The 19,295-nt window shown below is 43.1% G+C and overlaps 1 long non-coding RNA gene and 4 other non-coding genes across 5 annotated transcripts; 3 read left to right on the top strand and 2 right to left on the bottom strand.

Moving 5' to 3' along the window:
* Window positions 1-928: 928 nt before the first annotated feature.
* Window positions 929-1,010, top strand: TRNAL-AAG. The gene has a single exon. It is a non-coding gene; the product is annotated as a tRNA-Leu (tRNA).
* A 5,137-nt stretch (window positions 1,011-6,147) lies between these two features.
* On the bottom strand, window positions 6,148-6,229 carry TRNAL-UAG. Its single transcript has one exon. It is a non-coding gene; the product is annotated as a tRNA-Leu (tRNA).
* Window positions 6,230-9,819: 3,590 nt separating this feature from the next.
* On the bottom strand, window positions 9,820-19,283 carry LOC118002924. The gene is made up of 4 exons (XR_004677226.1): window positions 16,951-19,283; window positions 14,068-14,294; window positions 13,843-13,948; window positions 9,820-10,557 (listed from the first exon to the last, which is right to left on the bottom strand). It is a non-coding gene; the product is annotated as an uncharacterized LOC118002924 (long non-coding RNA).
* TRNAT-UGU lies at window positions 17,837-17,909 on the top strand. Its single transcript has one exon. It is a non-coding gene; the product is annotated as a tRNA-Thr (tRNA).
* On the top strand, window positions 19,082-19,172 carry TRNAY-GUA. The gene is given in 2 exon segments: window positions 19,082-19,118; window positions 19,137-19,172. It is a non-coding gene; the product is annotated as a tRNA-Tyr (tRNA).
* Window positions 19,284-19,295: the final 12 nt, after the last annotated feature.

The following is a 19,295-nucleotide window of genomic DNA, read 5'->3' as shown; positions in this document are numbered from 1 at the left end:
GCCGCCAGCCTGGCTCCCCTCCTCTCGGAGCTCCCCTCCTTGGCTCCATACTCAAAGTCCTAGATCGAGAAGCCCCCAGAAAACTTGAAGTTTCTTTTCATCATTCTTTTAAGGACACGGGCTACCTCCGTTTCTTCACCCCCTCCTTGAAATGAAGTTTCTCGAGCAGCAAGAGCAGTCTCAGGGGGTCGCTACTGCAACGCTGAGATGCCAACATGGAGATCTGGACGACCCCTAAAGTCCTAAAACCGTCAAATTCGAAAGGAATGAGCATCTGCTCTCTCTCTCTCTCTCGCTCTCTCTCTGAGAGCAGAAAGGAGACATCTCCAAGTGTTTTAGGAATAGAGTGTAAAACCATATAAAGGCTTCGCCTTCTCTGAAGAAATAATGTAGCAAGCTGCAAGTGTGAATGAACTCTTTGATATCTCATCTGGTAAAAGGAAGGACTGTAGAGTTCCACTGGCCTCTTTAGGTTTTTGGTCAGATTCCAGTTCTAAGTAGGTGTTCACTCATTTGCAAATGCCCTAAATCTCCATTGATAAGTCATGCTCCCTCGTGGGTAGGATTTTGTGGCCTTAATGAGCTTGAATCTTCCTTTATCTTCCTAAGAAATTTGTAGCAAGACTGAGAGGAAGCCAACAGGAATAAAACATAATCGGCACCTGCAAAAGGCCCACAGCCTTCTACTGTGCTACAAATTTCATTCACTCGGTAAAATACTTCCCTTGTAAGCCCTGGGTGGGGGATGAGCAATCCACAGCCTATAGGGGAAAAGTAAGCTTTCTCGATGAGCCCTGCTCTCTCCAAACGCTTCCTCCACTTGCTCTTAAGGTTAGGACTTCAGAACACAAATCTAAGCAATAGGGCTGAGATGTAAAGAAAGGTAGTTACTATCAGAAAAAAAAAGGCAGAGTAGCCCTCCACCCGTGGTAGCGTGGCCGAGCGGTCTAAGGCGCTGGATTAAGGCTCCAGTCTCTTCGGGGGCGTGGGTTCGAATCCCACCGCTGCCAAGCGGAACTTTTGCCAGTTGAGGAACTGAGGTCAAAAGATGACGAATAACCACTCCAATGCCTTGATAGGGTAGCGCTGGATTGGGTGTCGGGTGAGTGGATGAGTACACGAGGATGGAGGCTGAGCTTTTCAGATCAAACCGTTCAAGTGCAGAGGGCACCTGTTTTCTGGCCAGGTAGCACTCCGGAAAGCCTTGCCATTTGGCAGTGTTCTGATATAAATCTTCAAAGACCAAGTTCACCAGGAGGTTAGGGGCGAACAGAGCAGCACTCAAGTTCCCTGCTGACAAATTCTGCCTGTCTCAATGCACCCCTCAAAGCCATGGCCAGGGCCCCGGAAGGAACATCCTCTCGAGGACTTCCTCCAAGCCCAGTGACACAACGTGCTCATTTTTCCGAGAAAGACGTCTTAGTGAGAAGTGACAGAGAAAGTCCCCCAGCTGCGCAGACGCCAGACTGGGGCTTCCAATCCCTGCAGCTACCCTCTCTCATCAGGCAGATTTCATAGTCACAGAATATTCTGCCCCTGTTTACAAGTCGCCTTTATTTGCTAGCTGACGCCATTTTTCAAGAGCATTCAGGTTCCGTCCAGTTTTTAGACCCGGCACGTCATGTCCAAAAGAATCACTATATCCCTAGAGCGGTAGTTCTTAACTCTGTCTGTTCATGAGAAGCACGTGTGGAATTTTAAAAAATTCTCACATGGAGGCTGAGCTCTAGACCAATGACACCGTAATCTCCAGGGGTGGAATCCAAGCCTCGGTATTTTATAGTTTCCCAAGTGCAGCCAGCAGAGAAAATCAGTGCCTCAGGAGATTTCAACAGGCCGTTCTATTCCTTTTAAGGACATCTCACTTGTCCTGCCGGTCACGTCAGACCGGCTGGAGCCAGCGACTGTTTCTGGGGACACCTGCTGTGACACAGCCAAGAAAGGTCCTCCCCGGGTTCAATGCCTGGGTGGCAGTTGCCAAATGCCGCTTGGCTACCATTACCAGACCACAAACCACAGCACGTGGATTGCAAAGGACCACAGATTACAATGAGAAGCCACGGATAAGAATGGCTCTTCCCTGGTCCCTCTAGCTTCCTCTATTTGTCCTTCAGTCTTGTATTTTTATGCATCTCAAGATGAACGAGGGCTTCTCACTCCCTCATCTCCTCCCGCACACCTGGGGTGAGCTCTGGATTGAACGCCTTAGTTCTAGGAGCAAATACATCTCTAAATGACAGCTGAGAATGGGCTTTCCAGTACATGATTGCATGGATCTTAAATGGCTCATTTAATCCTCGGAGGCTAACTATCAATATATTCTAAAGTATTCACTTTTCCATGGCCTTTTACACAGTTTGTAGAAGAGGTGGGACAGAGAAGCCTCTCCCAATGTCACTGCGCTCTTCCCAAAGCTTCAGCCCAGGAATCTCGGAGACCGTCGGAGGCCGGGAAGCTTGGGGGAGAGGCTGGAGCCACTCTCAGAGGGATCTGCACCGACACTTGAGAGATTTTCTAGGTTAGGAGAGACTAGAGGTCATAGTGGGTATTGTGCAGGATAAATCCAAGGTGGGGGGGTGGGGGGTGGAGAGGGGCGTTGTAGCTGGGGCTGCCTCCAGACTCAGACGCGAAGGCTGCATTTTCACAGATTCTGTTCCTCTCTGGTGGGGGGAGGGGGTGCGGCGGGCGGAGCCCCGGGGCTTTATCTTAGAGTGTGATTGCCTGGGGAGGGTGAGTTGCAATTTTAGGGACAAGTATCTGTTACTTCTTCCTTCTGCCAGTTTTGTTGATTGCGGATCAACAAATGAAGGTCTCTCTTAGAAGAATACAATAAGAAGCTGTAACTCAGGAGTTAGTGCACCAGGCAGGGGCTAAAAGGTGAAATCCAGTCTCCTCCCCACCTAGTTGAACACTTCAACAAGTTGAATCCACAATATATAAAATAACAATATATCTGAATCCAGTGGTATTTATCCCAGAAAAGCAAAGCTGGTTAATATTCAAAATCAATCAATGTAATTTATTATTTCAACAGACTAAAAAGAAAAATCATATGATCTTACTAAAAAATGCAGACAAAGCATTTGACAAAGTCCACTTTCATTCCTGACACAAACTCTCAGCAAATTAGGAAAAGAAGGAAACTTCCTCAACCTGATAAACGGAAACTATGAAGAACTTCACACTTAAATGATACAAGACTGAATGTTTTCCCTGTAAGATGGGGAGGAAATGTAGACATCTGCTTTCATCACTTTGTTCAACATTGTAGTGGGGGTTCTTGCCCAATCAATAATGGAAAAAAATTGAAATAGAAGGCATCCAGGTTTAAACAAACAAGTAAATCTATTTTTTATTCCAAGAAAATGTGAATGGCTATGTAAAAATCCGACAGAATCTACAGAAAGCTATAATAAGTGAATCTAGCAAAGTTGTTGGATACAAGGTAAATATTAAAATTAATTGCATATATTACTGTTTATACTCTATCTACATATGTATAATTGTACCTAGCAATGAACAATCAGAAATTGAAAATTTAAAAAACAATTCAATTTACAACAGAATCATTAAATATGAAATACTTAGGGATAAAATAGGTCCAAGATTTGTACACACAAACACACACACACACACAAATGCTGAGATGGATGAAAGAAAACCTAAATACAAGGAAAATCATGTCACATTTGTGAATGAGAAGACTCAATATTGTTAAGATATAAATTATCCCTAAATTGATTTATAGATTCAGTGTAATTCTAATCAAAATAACAGTAAGATTTGGTTTTTATTTATTTTTTAAGACAAGTTTTTTATTTTAAAGCATATTTATTTTTAGTAATCTCTACACCTAATGTGGGGCTTGAACTCACAACCCCAATATCAAGAGTCACTTGCCTTCCAACTGAGCCAGCCAGGCACCCCTGGCTTTGTTTTGTTTTGGTTTTAGAAATTGACCAGCTGATTCCAAAAATTCACATGGAAATTCAAAGACATAGCATGCCCAAAACAACTTTTAAAAGAACAATAAAGTTGGAGGAAAGTAACTCTGCCATCAAGATGTATACAAACTACTATAATCAAGACTATAGCATTGGTGGGACACCTGGGTGGCTCAGTCACTAAGTGTCTGCCTTCGGCTCAGGTCATGATCCCAGGGTCCTGGGATCAAGCCCCGCGTCAGGCTCCCTGCTTGTCGGGAAACCCCGCTTCTCCCTGTCCTACTCCCCCTGCTTGTTTTCCCTCTCTCACTGTCAAATAAAAAAATCTTAAAAAAAAAAAAGACTATAGTATGGCATTAAAATATGAAAAATAGATTTATGGAACAGGAGTACAGAGATAGAACCACACATAATATTATCAATTGATGGCTGACAAAGTTTCAAAGGCAATTCAGTAGAGAAAGGTAGCCATTTTTAATTTATTTTTTATTAAGTTTTTAATTTTAATTCCAGTATAGTTAACATACAGCATTATATTAGTTTCAGGTGTACAATATAGTGATTTAACAATGCTATACATCACTGAGTGTTCATGATAAATGTACTCTTTAGAAAGGTAGTCTTTTCAACAAATAATGTTAAAAAAATAATTTTGATCCTTACTTCACACCACATAAAAAATTAACTCAAAATGGATCATAAACCCAAACCACAAAATATTTAGAATGAAATCTTTGTCACCTTGTATCAGGGAAAGATTTTTTTAGATGCAACACCACAAGCATGATCCATAAAAGAACAATGTGATTAATTGTACTTCATCAAAATTAGAAAACTTGGCCCTTCAAAAGGCACTGTTGAGGTATTGAGAAGACAAGCCACACAGTGGGACATAATAGTTGCACCCTCTGTCTTTAAGGATGATTTTGCCTCTGAGAGGACATTGATAATGTCTGGAAACATTTTTAATTGTCATAACTGGGACAATGTTACTGGTATCCTGTGGGTAAAGACCAATGATGCTACTAAATATCCTACAATACACACGATCCCCAACCCCCACAGTAAAGATTTATCCAGTCCAAAATGTCACTATTATTGAGGTTGACTAGAGTAAGAAGCCACATGGACAATCTTTAACTCTTGCCTCCTTTAGGGCACAGGCCAGTCAGGTTCCAACACCATTTACTAGAATGAGCCCGTAACTCCTTCTTGAAGTCTTGAGGAGGGGACAGTGCCTGGATTCAAATCTGTATGCAGTATGTATTCAAATCTGTATATATGTATCATAATCATGTCCAACGCACCCTTTGGGTACCAAAGACTGTACACATACATGGGGCAGGAAAGGCATTGCCCTCAAAGGCCAGAAAGTGAGAATGTTTCTTAAAGAGCCCTAATTCTGACTTCAAACCCATCCTAGGACTCTTTTTGAGCTAGGTGGGAGTCAGGGTGGTCTTCCTTGCCTGGCTAAGCCTGGTTGTTGAATCACTTCCCTGAGCTGGTGAGCAGCCACCTCCCTCAATGATTAGCTCCCTGATTAACACATCCTTGCTGTCCTGTTGGTGGACCTGGAAGGAGAGACAGAAAGGGGGGGTGGGGGTGGCGTAGTAGTGCGGTCCCCAGAGGCAAGTGGAAGGAGAAATAAGACAGAACACCCTATAGGTGACTCATTAGGGGTCCGAGAGGCAGCACCAGGGACCACAGGGACACTTTGGGCGCTGTGTGCAACTGAATTTTTTACTTCAGCTCTGAGTGGGACTGCCAAATTTTTTCAAGTTAACTCTTAGGAGCAAATGATGAGACAAAGGCTCACTTCACTCCCTGCTCCCTTCTATGCACACCCTTACCGTTTACTGCACTTTCAAAGTTATGTCAAGATTCCAAAACTCTCTCTCCTCTTTAGAGTGCCCCAGGTTAAATGCCATCCCTTTGGCAAGCAAGGCCTTATTCTCTCCCTTCCGAACAGAAGGGGGATCGAGGATCCGGAGGAGTGTGTCTTTTACGGATCTGCTTGACTTACGAGGGGCCTGTCGGTAAACTGAGTCATTCATTCACTAGTCACATTCCGTCTGTCTAGAGCCGCGTACTCAGAAAATTCAGATAATTGGATTTTGAGATTTGGTCAAAACCCGCAGGAACCTACACTTTTATTTGAAGTGAAGATGAAGGCTGTGACTACTTATGAATAGAAACAAAACCCTGGCAGCGGTGGGATTCGAACCCACGTCCCCGAAGAGACTGGAGCCTAAATCCAGCGCCTTAGACCGCTCGGCCACGCTACCAAACCCGCAGGGGAGTTTTGTCTACACTTCCTAGTTAAATCTTTCTGCTCTTTTTTTTTCAGCGTTGTTTTCTGAACCTCCAACTGAGACCAAGACTGTAGATATTGCCAAAGGACCCTAAGGAAGAAATTCTTCCTCCCCCTCCCACCCCCCACCCCGGGTCTCCAACCTGCATCCGCCCAGCCGGAACAGCTCTTCTCACTCCAGAAGCTGAAGGGAAAGATCTTTAAAAACAAACTATCCGCTCCGGAAGCGAAGCTCTTGGGATCTAGAACGTAGGAGCACTCCGAAGACAGGGGGTCGCGTCAGCTTCCTCCTGGCGCCCAGTAAGCGCTCAAAAAGTATTTATTGAATGGAGGAATGAATTCCTTTGGACTCCAGATCGCTTTGGGGTGGGGGGGGGGGAGTGCTGGTGGTGTAAAGAAGACCAAAGCTGCAGTCTGCTCAATTTTGAGTTTGATGCTTTTCAGTTCTGAAGCCAGAGAAGAAGTCCTGGAGCCTCCAGGAAGCGTAGGACGTGAGTTAAAAGGACCGAGAAAAAAGCTTGACTCCTAGTCCCCTTTTGCTCCTTGAGACCCACCTGCAGATAGGCGGTGCCAGTCTATGCCCGCTCGCTAGTCTTGGCGGAGCAGAGTCTACAGAGGCTTCCTCCCCCAATTCTGCTTGCCGGAAGAGAAGAAGCCTGTCTCAGGGTGGGTGGATTCCTGCGGCTGGGAAGCTTTTCAGTACCTTTCTTTAGAACCTATAACTCTTCGTTTCCCAGAGAGGTCCCCTTTCCCCTGCGCAGCTGTAGCCCCGTGGCGGCTGTTATTACTGGCGACTGGGGAAGGAGTTGGCTGGAGACACCCTTACCTAGGGACAGAGCCCAGATTCTGAGCCCACACTGGGGCTCCTAGCACACAGGATTCCTGAGAACTCAGCGTGCGCTAGCTCCTCACCCTCCCCAGAAGCCCAAGCCTGCAGGCCCCGGGTGAGGAGCATACGAACAAGGCCAGAATGGAGGAGAAAAATAGATTCTCACCTCCTCTCCTCTTGATACAGGGGAGAGTAGCCACACCTCAGTTCTCCATACTTTAGCGTTTCTGTCTTAGGGCCCACCAAACTTGGGATTTCCATGCACCTTGTATGAAAAGAATTCTTGCTCTTTTTGATTGCAGCCAAGTGGAGATTACAGAACGCCAATATGCTGATGTGTCTCTTTTGCTAGTGTGAGACAGTAGCAGAGAAATTAATTCACAGTTACTGCCTAGACTTCAGAGAAAAACAGGTGCCTTTCTCAGCCAAAGGCTGGGGGATGTGGTTGGAGGATGTTTCAGCCAATCTGAAGGCAGAAATTGTGGCTCCCTGATGACATCCAATCACATTTGGATAAAATTATTTATTTGATAAAATTAAAGATATTTGGGGACAAATTTACACAAAGAGCTTTAAACAGGGAGGTTGTATATGTTTATGCTTTATATTTCCCTCTCTCTTACAAATATCCAGTCTCGGGCAGAGAAGAAGCACCCAGACCTGGCTTACTTTCTTAAAAATAGACAATAGTCATTGTCTATCTTAATCAATTATGCTTCCCAAGAGAAGGGAAAAATAATCCCATGATGGTGTTGGGAGGTTCTCAGGACACATGAAAGGGATTTTCCCCCAGATCTTCCTGTGTCCCTCCCTCCCTCCTCAAATATACAGAAGTCCTAATACCTCAAAATGTGAACTTATTTGCAAATAGGGTCTTTACAGAGGTAACCAAGTTCAAATGAGGTCTTTAGTGTGGGCTCTAATCTAATATGACTTGTGTCCTTAAAAAAGGAGAATTTGGGGCATAGAGACAGAGATCTCTTTCTCAAACCCCATAAATTTCAACATAAAAGTGAAGGGAGAGGGATGGGAGAGCAGTGCTAACTCTGAGATGTTCTGTGGACTCTCAGAAAAAGAACTGCGATGCATTTTGAAGGGTATAGGTGTAGGCATATTGGGACCGAGGTTCCCTACTGGTGTGGAGACAAATAACTAAAGAGAGGTGGGCAGGGTTTAAAGCATAGAGCAGTGGTTCTCAAACTTTAGTGTGCACCCCAATCACCTGAGGGCTTGTTAAAGATGTTGCTGGACTCAACCTCTGGAATCTCTGATTTAGTAAACCAGGGGCCTGAGAACTTGCATTTCTAATAGGTTGTTAGGTGATGCTGATGTTACTGAACCAGGGACCATGCTTCGAGAATCACTGCCATAAAGATCATTTTTGTATTTTAGACTTCTGATAGAAGTGAGGAGAAAGAATTGAGGAAGTCAAAAGATCTGCAGACCTCTTGGGAGCAGTGCCTAGGGAAGATGTGTGCTCGATGTGACAGCAGTGGGAATAAATGAGAAGTCTTGTTTATAAGTGAGGGAGAAAAGCCTGGCAAAATAGGACATTCTCCCAATACTGAAGAATGGTAGTGGCCAGTTTACCATTCTTGGGATGCCAAGAGAACTTTGACCTATGGATGCCCACCTCTAGAGATACTAGAGGTCTCAAATGAGCCACACAAAATGGATTCAAGTGGCGCTATCTTCTGAGGTCTCTGGCCATGTTTATTTGTCCTGCTGGGCATGACATAATGACGCAAGTGTGCAGGAGAAACTAGGAGAAATGCTTGCAGCCTTACCCTCTCCTGGACCATTTGGAAAGCTCTGTACATGTCCAAAATAATCGCCTGAGGCCCCCCCCCAGGAAACTTGCTGCTAAGAATCTTTCTCATCTGTGAAAGAAATTCAGAGACTTGAAGCCTGGGAAGCCTGAGGTCCCAGAACAATGAAAATTGCAAGATCTCAGCCCAAGAATACAGAATCTCATCCATCACTATGTGGTTTCTTTCTTGTTTGACTTTCAAGAGTAGAATATTTTGTCTCCCAATTTCAAAGACTTAACACAGACCTCTGTATGACTATTGGGGCAGAGATCCTACAACTGTGCTCAGTATTCAAAGAAAACAAACAAATTATAAATACAGTTTATATTTACAATCTGTTTCACTTGATTTTCTAAGTCCAAGTATATATATATTTTTAATCATATCCACTGTATGGGCTTAGACAAGGTGGAGTCCACATCCTTGACAGTAGTATGCTGTACTTGCACTCTCCTTTGATCCTTGGATAGAGACCTAAGGGTGTCAACCAGGATGTACATCCTATTGTCCTCCACTCTATCAACTGAGCTACCAAAAGATGCATAGTAAAATTTATGGAAAATATTTTTAGGAATCTATCCAGTTTTTTTCTCACAATCACGTATTGGTTACTTACTGTGTTGATTAAATCTTTTAGGTCCTTACTGATTTTTTGGTCTACTTGTTTAACACCTACTGAGAGAGGATTATTAAAATACCCAATGATGACTGTGAAAAAAATACAAATAAATATCCAGTGATGATTGTGTATTTTTCTATTTCTCCTCTTAGTTCTGTCAACTTCTGTTTCTTATATATCTTATTCTTACAATGCTTTTTATATTTGCTTCTTATATTTTGTTTTTATCTTATAAAACATGTCTTTTTATCTTTATATCTTACAACAACCTGTGTTATTAGATACAGAGAAATTCAGGAATATTGTGGGGTTTTTTAATGGAATTTATTTGTTAGGGCAGTTTCAGGTTCATAGCAAAACTGAGTAGAAAGTACAAAGAATTCCTGTATACCTCCTGCCCCCACACATGCACAGCTTCCTCCGCTATTAACATCCCACACCAGAGTGGTGTATTTGTTACAAGAGATGAACCAACATTGACACATCATTCTTACACAAAACCATAGTTTACATTAGGGACTCTTGTGGTTTCATGTGAATTTTAGGATTGTTCATTTCTATCTCTGTAAAGAATGACATTGGGATTTTGATAGGGATTGCCTTGAATCTGTAGATCACTTTGGGTAGTTTGGATATTTTAACAATTTTAATTCTTCCAATCCATGGACACCAGATGTCTATTTATCTGTGTCTTCTTTAGTTTCCTTCATTAATGTTTTATAATTTTCAGTGTATAAGTCTTTCACATCTTTACCTCAGTATATGTGTATCTATATCTATAAATAACAATTTTCCTGTAACTTAAGAGTTGGTTCTCTTTTATCACAAAGACTACTTCTATTTCCTCTTTCCTCATGGCAGTATATCAAGTATTTGAGCATGGTGATGATGTCCCTCAAGTTTTCTCTTTGGCATATCTAAGATCTTCAGTTCCATTAAACATTCTTCCTCTAATGTGCTAGCCAGCCAGCCAGCCAATCAGTCCTCTGCATTCCTGGTGGTTCACCTGGGATATGCCTGAGAGCAGTGCTTACAAAATCATCCTGATAGAAAGAAAGGTGGACAGTCGTGAGCTGTGTAAGGAGGAAGATATCAAAGTCAAAAGGACAACAGTGGGAAGTCTGAACAGAGGTGGCCAGAGAAAGCTTTTACAGAGACCAGAGTAATCTTCAGGTGACATTTAAAGGAGCTATGGAAGGCAGAATAAGTCACAAGAATTCCTGGGCACTGTGCAAGGGTTTATAGGGTAGGGCTTGACTTTTCAATCCTTAAAAGGTTTCCTTTAGAACACAAGCCATCAATTTTGTAGAGAGTCAGCTGAAACCCTTCCTCAGCCTATTGATGGAACCAGTGGCTCAAGGATAGCTATACAAGAAGCACTACTGTGCCCCTCCTCTGGCTGAGCTGTCTATGGATCTATGCCACATTTCCCCACTTTGTGTTTAGGATACTGCCAGGTTTGAGTCTCTTAATAGATGGGACAGAACAGTCCTACAAGTTTGTTGGGTCCAAAAGGGGGGCAGGGGGCACTAATGAAATGCAGAAATGAAGTCTTGGGGAGTCACTATTGTTTTTAGTGTCACAAGGTTGGATCTTACAGGTTTGAACCCTGGCCCTCTGGTGCCCAAAGTGAGAATCACGTGTAATGAGAATCCTATCATGAGCCAAAGGCCTAAAACAGCCACATCCTTTGAAGGACATGCATTTTCATTGAGACCCATCCCAGGCAGTTTCTGGTAAGTCTTGTGATGTCCTTTATACACTTTAATTACTCTGATCCCCTTATTACCCAGTCTTAGTTTCCTCACACTCTGTTAAAAACATGAAATCTCTTGCTCAAATCCTGCAATTAAGCTCACCCTGTTTGGGATTGAAGGCCATTCCATCCCGGCCTAAGAAAAGCAGAGTCTTATAGAAGCTGTGAGTCCAAGAAACCTCCTTTTAGCATCCCCGTAGCCTGTCCTACTTGCCAAGACCCGAGAGCATCCAGATGCAGCTCAGATCACACCCAGTGCCGCTCAGTCTAAAGAAAAGCCAAAAGATGAGTGGCACTGGTCATCCACTTAGCAGGACAGAATGAGACTTCTTTTAGTGGAAAGTGTGTTTCCTTGGGAGTCTGAAACCATGCACTGGCTGGAGAAAGGAGGTTAGAAAGTTTTCAGAGGAAACCTGCCCTAGCAGGGCTGAATGCACATGCCATGTTAAACTGATTCTACCTAGTGTTTGGCTGAGGACATTGCCTTAGAGATTCTCACTCTCAATAGGTAACCTTATGTTTATGTTTAGGTAACTCCTCCCCTTTTCTGTATAGATACTCTGTGTGCTAGTATCTGGCACACCATTTAGTGACCACATACATATGAGAACTGACACCTGAATTCAGATTGGTTTCCTAGAATTTACACTTACACTGGATGAGAGCTGGAAGGCCCTTGAAGATTTTTAGTGCTTGTTTACCAAGAATTCCAGGAAGAGGAAAATAAAAGATTCCATGGTATTCCAGATTTCTGTGGTTGAAATCTCCTTTTTTTCTCTACACATGCCTCTGCATTTGTTTGCTCTCCATTTCAAATACTTATTAATGCCCTGATATGTGCTGATCACTTTGTTAGGTATGGAGACTCAGAAGTATGAATCATACAACTTTCCCCTCAAGGAGCTGAGGAATAAACTAATGCATGTGATTCTTAAAACAAAATGAACTTAGTAGTCTATAGCTAAGTGCACTAGAATCTCCTTCCCTTTTTCTTTGCCTTCTCATTTGTTCTTTCTTTGTGTCTTTTGTAGCATTTTCAAAAAGATGGACATAGGTGGGGTGCCTGGCTGGCTAGGTTGGTGGAACATGTGACTCTTGATCTCAGGGTTGGGAGTTCAAGCCCCACATCTCTGGTGTAGAGATTACTTAAAAATAAAATCTTAAGAAGAAGAAGAAGAAGGTAGCGGGAGGGGAAGAATGAAGCGGGGGAAATCGGAGGGGTAGACGAACCATGAGAGACGATGGACTCTGAAAAACAAACAGGGTTCTAGAGGGGAGGGGGGTGGGAGGATGGGTTAGCCTGGTGGTGGGTATTTAGGAGGGCACATTCTGCATGGAGCACTGGGTGTTGTGCACAAACAATGAATCATGGAACACTTCATCTAAAACTAATGTTGTAATGTAAGGGGATTAACATAAGAATAAAAAAATTAAAAAAAACAAAAAACAAAACAAACAAAAAAAATAAAAAAAAATAAAATCTTAAAAAAAAAAAAAGATGGGCAAAGGAATAGATAGGAAACCACAATTTAGAAGTAGCTCTGGAAAATTAAAAAATAAAATTAAAATGTGTGCTATCTTTTGACAATCTTTCATATAAGATGAAGAAATATGGGAAGGAGAACAGAAAAATTTGACAATTTCATAAACAACTGAATATATGTTGAAGGGGTAATGTCAATCTGGATGCTTACTTCTAGGTGCCATGGGTCACCTCCATTATATCTGTCTTATTCGGTATCTTGAGAGTGGGAGTGAAGAGGAAGGAATGGTAAGGATTAAAAAAAAAAGTATCATGGGTTTCAGAGGAGAGAAGAGATGAAATCTACTCCGTAAACAGCAAAGGCATTGTGAATTTTATAAGAACATCGAGATGGGTTTTCCAGGATAAGTAGTGTTTGACAGGTATGGTGAAATGAGAAATCATTCTAGTTGATGAAGCAAATGGTCACAACTGAAAAAGGTGTGAGTTCTATTTGGGGAATTATAAGTGGACTGGAACAAAGATCTGTTGGCAATTTACAGCAGTCATTTGGTAAATGTTGATCTAAATATTAGAAGTTAAAAGCAGTAAGGTAGAGAGACACATACTGAGAGTACTTTAGTGTAGTTGAGAGTCTTCAAATTGAAAACAATTTTTGCTAAAATAAAAAAGGAGGATTTCTGTGATAATCCAGGAAAATCTCATAGATTCCAAAAGTGGAACACACTGAGGCTTCTGGAGTGGGCCATAGCTAGGGACTTAGAAGGTGTCCAGGCTTCCTTTCTTGATATCACCCCTCCTTGTGCTTTGGCATGCTCTCCCTTGTGCTCTTTCTATGGTAATGTTTTCTCTGCTTCTCAGTTCATGTGGTGGAATATGATTGATGTTACAACTCTTACAACTCTAATTTCCTTTCTAGTAATTGTGGGCTAATTAATTTGGACCAAACTCCTTGAAGAAAAATGATAAAAATACTGGATAAGATTTTACCAAATCTTAAAAGCATCAAAGTACTAAAATGGTAGCAAGCAACTACTAGGCCAGAATCTAAGCAAAAGATGGAATCTGAGAGGTAAGGGAAGCACTGACCTTTGTAGCTCTGAAGACATTTGCTAATTACTGCAAAATTGGGCTATAGTTTTGGCGGACTCTTTGGATGGGAGAAACAAGAGGAACAGATGTCAAGATCCAGCACCTACCCAAAATGGAAAATCAAGTAAGACACTCTCCCCAAATATTAAGTCTAATATTAATTTAACATTAATATTAAAGAGCTATTCCCATAAGGCAAGGATGAACAAGAAGTAAACCTACCTCTATCTTCCCACTGCCAATAACTGTTTTGGAGCTCAGCAGAAATCAGCTGAGCTTAGCAAGGAAAACTGGAAAGAATGAGCTTTCAACTTTTCCTGAGAAGCTGTGACCACAGGTCTCCATTCTCCCTGATTTGCAGTTTGGGTTTAATGTCATCTTGAAGGCTCAGAAATGTCCGGCCAATAACTTTTTTAAGGATCCTTTTGGGTTGATAGTGCTCTAGATGCCTGGGAGAAACAAAAGATATACATATATATATGTATGTATTATAATATATATTTTTTTTCAGGAAGTCACCTTCATCTTTGCCTCAAAAATTCACTGCATATAATTTTCCCAAGACATTGAGCAGTGCACACAAAGATGACCAATTATACAAGGAGACAAAGTAACATGAGTAAGAATCAACTAGAACAATAGATAGAATAATATTGGGATTATCAGTTATACATATTAAAATGAATATAATTAATGTGTTTGAAGAAATAGAAGACAAGCTGGTGAATATCTGCAAGGAATAGGAAATTCAACAATTTGACTTAACTGTTGGTAGGATTATAAACTAGTACAGCTGTTATAGCAAACAGTATGGAGAATCCTCAAAACAAAAACAAAACAAAAAGCAAAACCAGAACTATCATAAGATCCAGCAATTCCACTTCTGGGAATACATCCAAAGGAAACAAAAACACTAACTTAAAAAAGATACCTGCATCTGCATGTTCGTGGCAGCATTATTTACAATAGCCAAGATATGAAAACAGCCTAAGTGTCCACTGACGAATGAATGGATAAAGAAGTTGTGATATATATATAATGGAATATTATTTATCCATAAAAATGAAGAAATCTTGCCATTTGGGACAACATGGATGGAACTTGAGGGCATTATGCTAAGTGGAATAAGTCAGAGAGAGAAAGACAAATACTGGATAATCTCACGTATATGTGGAATCTAAAAACAAAAACAAAAAACAAAATCATAGAAAAACAGATCAGATTTGTGATTACCAGAGGCAGGGGTTGGGGAAAGGGTATAGGAGAGAGGTTGTCAAAAGGTACAAAGTACTTGTTACAAGATAAATAACTTAAGTACATGTAATGGACAGCATGATGACTACAGTTAACATTGCTGCATGATATACATGAAAATTGTTCAAAGATTAAATCCTAAGAGTTCTCATCACAAGGGAAAACTTTTTTCTTTTGTTTTTTTGATTTCTCTTTTTATTATATCTATATGAGATAATGGATTCTAAATAAGCTTATAGCAGTGATCATTTCACAATATATGGAAGTCAAACCATTAGGCTGTACACCTTATTTTTTTAATTTTTTAAAGATTTTATTTATTCATTTGACAAAGAGAGAGAGGGAACACAAGCAGGGGGAGCAACAGGCAGAGGGAGAAGCAGGCTCCCTGCCGAGCAAAGAGCCCCATGTGGGGCTGGATCCCAGGACCCTGGGATCATGACCTGAGCCAAACGCAGATGCTTAACTGACTGAGCCATCCAGGCGCCCCTAGGCTGTGCACCTTAAACTTATATAGGGATGTATGTCAATTATATCTCAATAAAACTGGAAAAAAATGTTGGCTTCATAGTTTTGAAAAAGAATCAGAACTTCTAGAATTGAAAATTACAGTTTATAATTACATTGACTCAGTGGGTGGATTTAACAGCTGATTAAACATACCTGTAGCAAGCATTACTGGATTAAGAATATGTTATTCAGAATGCAGCATGGAGAGACAAAAAGAAAATATGGAAGAGAAGGTAAAAGAAATGAAGGGCAAGGTATGAGGGTTTAACTCCAGTTTCATAAATGGAGAAAAGAAAAATAAAGCAAAACAACACTTGAAAAGCTGACCAAGAATTTTCCAGACCTGACGAAAGATAATGATCTACGGACTTAAGAAATCCCATATCTCACCACTGAAAAAATATGGGATTTCCCTATGGTATCATTCACTCCTGTTTTATACATCTAAATTGAAATCTTCCCTGGATGACTCTAACTGGTGGAACCTAGGTCACATGCCCACTCCCAGCTGCTAGCTGGGAAAGCAAATTTTCTAGGACAGACTTACTTATAATATGTGAAATTACCAAATGTAAGGACAATATTCAAAAAATATTGGACATCCACTCATAGGACAAATGCCCGCAACAGAGTTATTCAACTCACGTTCAGGCCTCAGCAATTTTCCTTTTGTACTCTCTTCCTTCAAGAGCCCCTAACTCTTAGAGGCTCTAACTCAATGGATAATTTATGTAATTTGATCTACCCATGATTTACCAATCTTATGGACTTCCAGACACAAGAGTATTCTAGCTATTGTACAATTCCCATAAACTCCCCCAATCTCACTTCAAACCCAGCCTACCTAAATCCTTGCACTTCATCTTCTGCCCTTTCCAGGTACTCATCTCTCCTTTAGACTTTCTTTTTTTTCCTGCAAACATCATCTTGCTTTTTCAAGGCATAATATTTGAGAGTCCTCCCTGACTCTTTCATCTTTTTTATCTCTTACTTACTCTTTATTCATATCTAACTTCAGCCAAATCTGCCTTCCCTCTAGTTCCCTCATTCCTTCCTTCCTTTCCAGGTCCATAACTTGACCCTCTTGCAGCTTTATTTGAGCGTCTGCACCATGGCTAATCTCTGATGTACCTCTGACTCTGGTTTCTCTTCCCTTCAATTCATTCTGCATATCCATGCCTGGTGAGTTTCCATTTTCAATTTTTTTTAAATTTAAATTCAATTAGCCAACATAGAGTACATAGAGTTCTGATGCCGTGTTCAATGTCCAGTTGCAATTTTTTTTAAGGGTGTAACTTCATTCCAGAAATCTCTCAGTCCCCTATTAACCTGACTTCTTACCTTCCCTTATTTCCAGGAGGGCAGATATCTGCCCCAGCCGGTGTTCTGCCTCCGCTCCTTAAGCCTCGGTTTTTCTTTCAGACTCTGCTCATACATTTTCTTCTACCAGAGATCACTCGGCCCCCAAACTTGTGTCTTAACCTCTCAAGTGCAGCTCAAACCCCACCCCCACCTGAAGGACTGCCTCTGTGAAGGCTCACACCGCAAATCTGCGAAGCTTGGCACTGTCCACCAGCCGCTCACAGCAGGCACAGCTACTTTTCACTGTTCTCTTTCATAAAAACTAAAGTTCTCTTAGTCCACAAGACTATGACAGGGACTTCAAGTTAAAGACCGTATCCGATGCCTTGTTCCTAGTGCACAGCCCAGCACAGAATTGGGAGTTCAGTGTTTGCTGCATGAAGGAATGAATTAAATAACGAATTAACAAATGCTTGCTCTGGCGCAGAGACTCGAGCTGTAAGAAAGGTCCCTACACATAAGGAACTTGAAGGAAGTTGAAAGTCGGTGGCTATCCTGAGTCAAGGAGAAAATCAGTGGAAAGGCTCAGTTTCAGCGGAGAGACCCGTGGTAGTCAACTTCCTCTACGCCGCGTCTCTCCTCTTCATTTTTAGACTGCGGCCGGGGGCGGAGGGAGGGGTGAGGTGGACTCTGTGTTATAATGTGTTGGGTTAGGCAGAGTCCTGCAATCTTAAAATAGTGGTGGCTGTTATCACTGGCCCTCATATTGCGTTGTCCCTAGCAAGAGCCTGCAGACCAAATTCCAACAGTAAATAGATTGAAAAGAAGTTCGCGTTTTGTCTGCTGCTTACACTTAATTCCTCTAACAGAGACCCATCATAAAAACTTTCCTTTTCAAAGAAAGAAGCAAGACGCTCGTCCGCGAGGCCCTATAGCTCAGGGGTTAGAGCACTGGTCTTGTAAACCAGGGGTCGCGAGTTCAAATCTCGCTGGGGCCTTCCACCTATTTCTTATCGTTTTAAATCCTTACTGGACAACCCCCCTTCCAGTAACCTTAACCCCCGCGGAAATTCGGTTCACGTATCGTCTCGCCGCAGTCCCGACTACCCGAGTAAACCACGCTGAGCGGATCCGCTTCCTCTCACGCGCTACTGCGCAAGTGCGGCTCTGCTGCCTGGATTGTGGCGGAGTCCATTACAAAGTGCGGGAAACGCCGCCTGCCTCCGCGGACGCCCGGGTTGTGCCGACCCGCCGCGAGAGCCCTTCCCCAGGGCCGCCGGAGCCCGAGCCGGGCCGAGGGCGGTGGGGGAAGACCATGGAGTCGAGCCCAGTGCCTCGCTCCGCACAGGCTTGGAGCCCAGAACAAGCTCCACTCCCCAAAGGGGAGGAGGCCCTCGGGAGAGAGTAGGCTGTCCCGCAAGGTTTCCTGTTTCAGCCGGTTTTCGAACACTTCACTATCATCCCAGCGGGAAGACGGAAGTCGAGACTTGGGTCACTAAGTTTGTTATTGACTCAGAAGAATTGCGGCTTCCCCTTTGAAAAACCTTAAGATATTTTCTCCAGAAGTCCTTTCTCGCAGAAACATTGGGGTTACCCATGTGTGCTATATTCCACATCCTCTCCCTCCCCGAGTCTGTGGACGTACAAACGGAAGAGTTGCGGTTTGCCTGTGCAAACGAGCCTGAATTCCCAGGCGAGCACAGGAAGTGAGGAAACGCGAAGAGGCGCGAGCCAGAGCCGGGAGGCCCGCCCTCTCTGCCTGGCGCGGGGCTGCGCGAGCGGAACCGTGTCCCACCGCCGCACTCCCTAGCTCTTCGAGGCCGGGGTGGCGGCTCCCACTCCACACGTATCACGTTGGGAGGTCCCGCCCGGGCCGCGCGCTCCTGAAGCCAACGGCCCCCCGGACGAGCAGTGCCCTCGCCCCGGGCGGCCTCGTGATGCACGGGGTCTCGGGGTGCCTGTGAGGAGCCCACGGATTGGCCCCCCACCCCTCGGTGGAGTAGGGGAATCCAGCTCTGGAAGGGTTGTCCCCAGAACTGCGGGCGGGACTTTCTCACAAGCTGGCTTTGTGACTCTGCGATGTCCACCCGCCGGCAGAAGATCGTTTCTCACACGCCTCTATTTGTAGATGTCCTGAATGGGTGACTCTAGAGAGGTGCTTCCCGTGCCCCCTTCGATAGCTCAGCTGGTAGAGCGGAGGACTGTAGTGCGCTTCCCGTATAGTCATCCTTAGGTCGCTGGTTCGATTCCGGCTCGAAGGAGGAGCTGCAGTTTTGGGGTTTGCAGTCATCCAGGGAGCCGTTGCCCTCTTGTTTCCTCCGGGGCTCTTTGTCTTCTAGAGTCGACTTCTCCAGCCTCATTCCTGTGCCAAAGAAAACGTTTGA

This window comes from Mirounga leonina, unplaced genomic scaffold, assembly GCF_011800145.1.
Source record: "Mirounga leonina isolate KUSES-001 unplaced genomic scaffold, KU_Mleo_1.0 Mir_91, whole genome shotgun sequence".
NCBI lineage: Eukaryota > Metazoa > Chordata > Mammalia > Carnivora > Phocidae > Mirounga > Mirounga leonina.
Note: the sequence above shows the minus strand (reverse complement) of the source record. Positions and strands in the feature narration are given on the sequence as shown.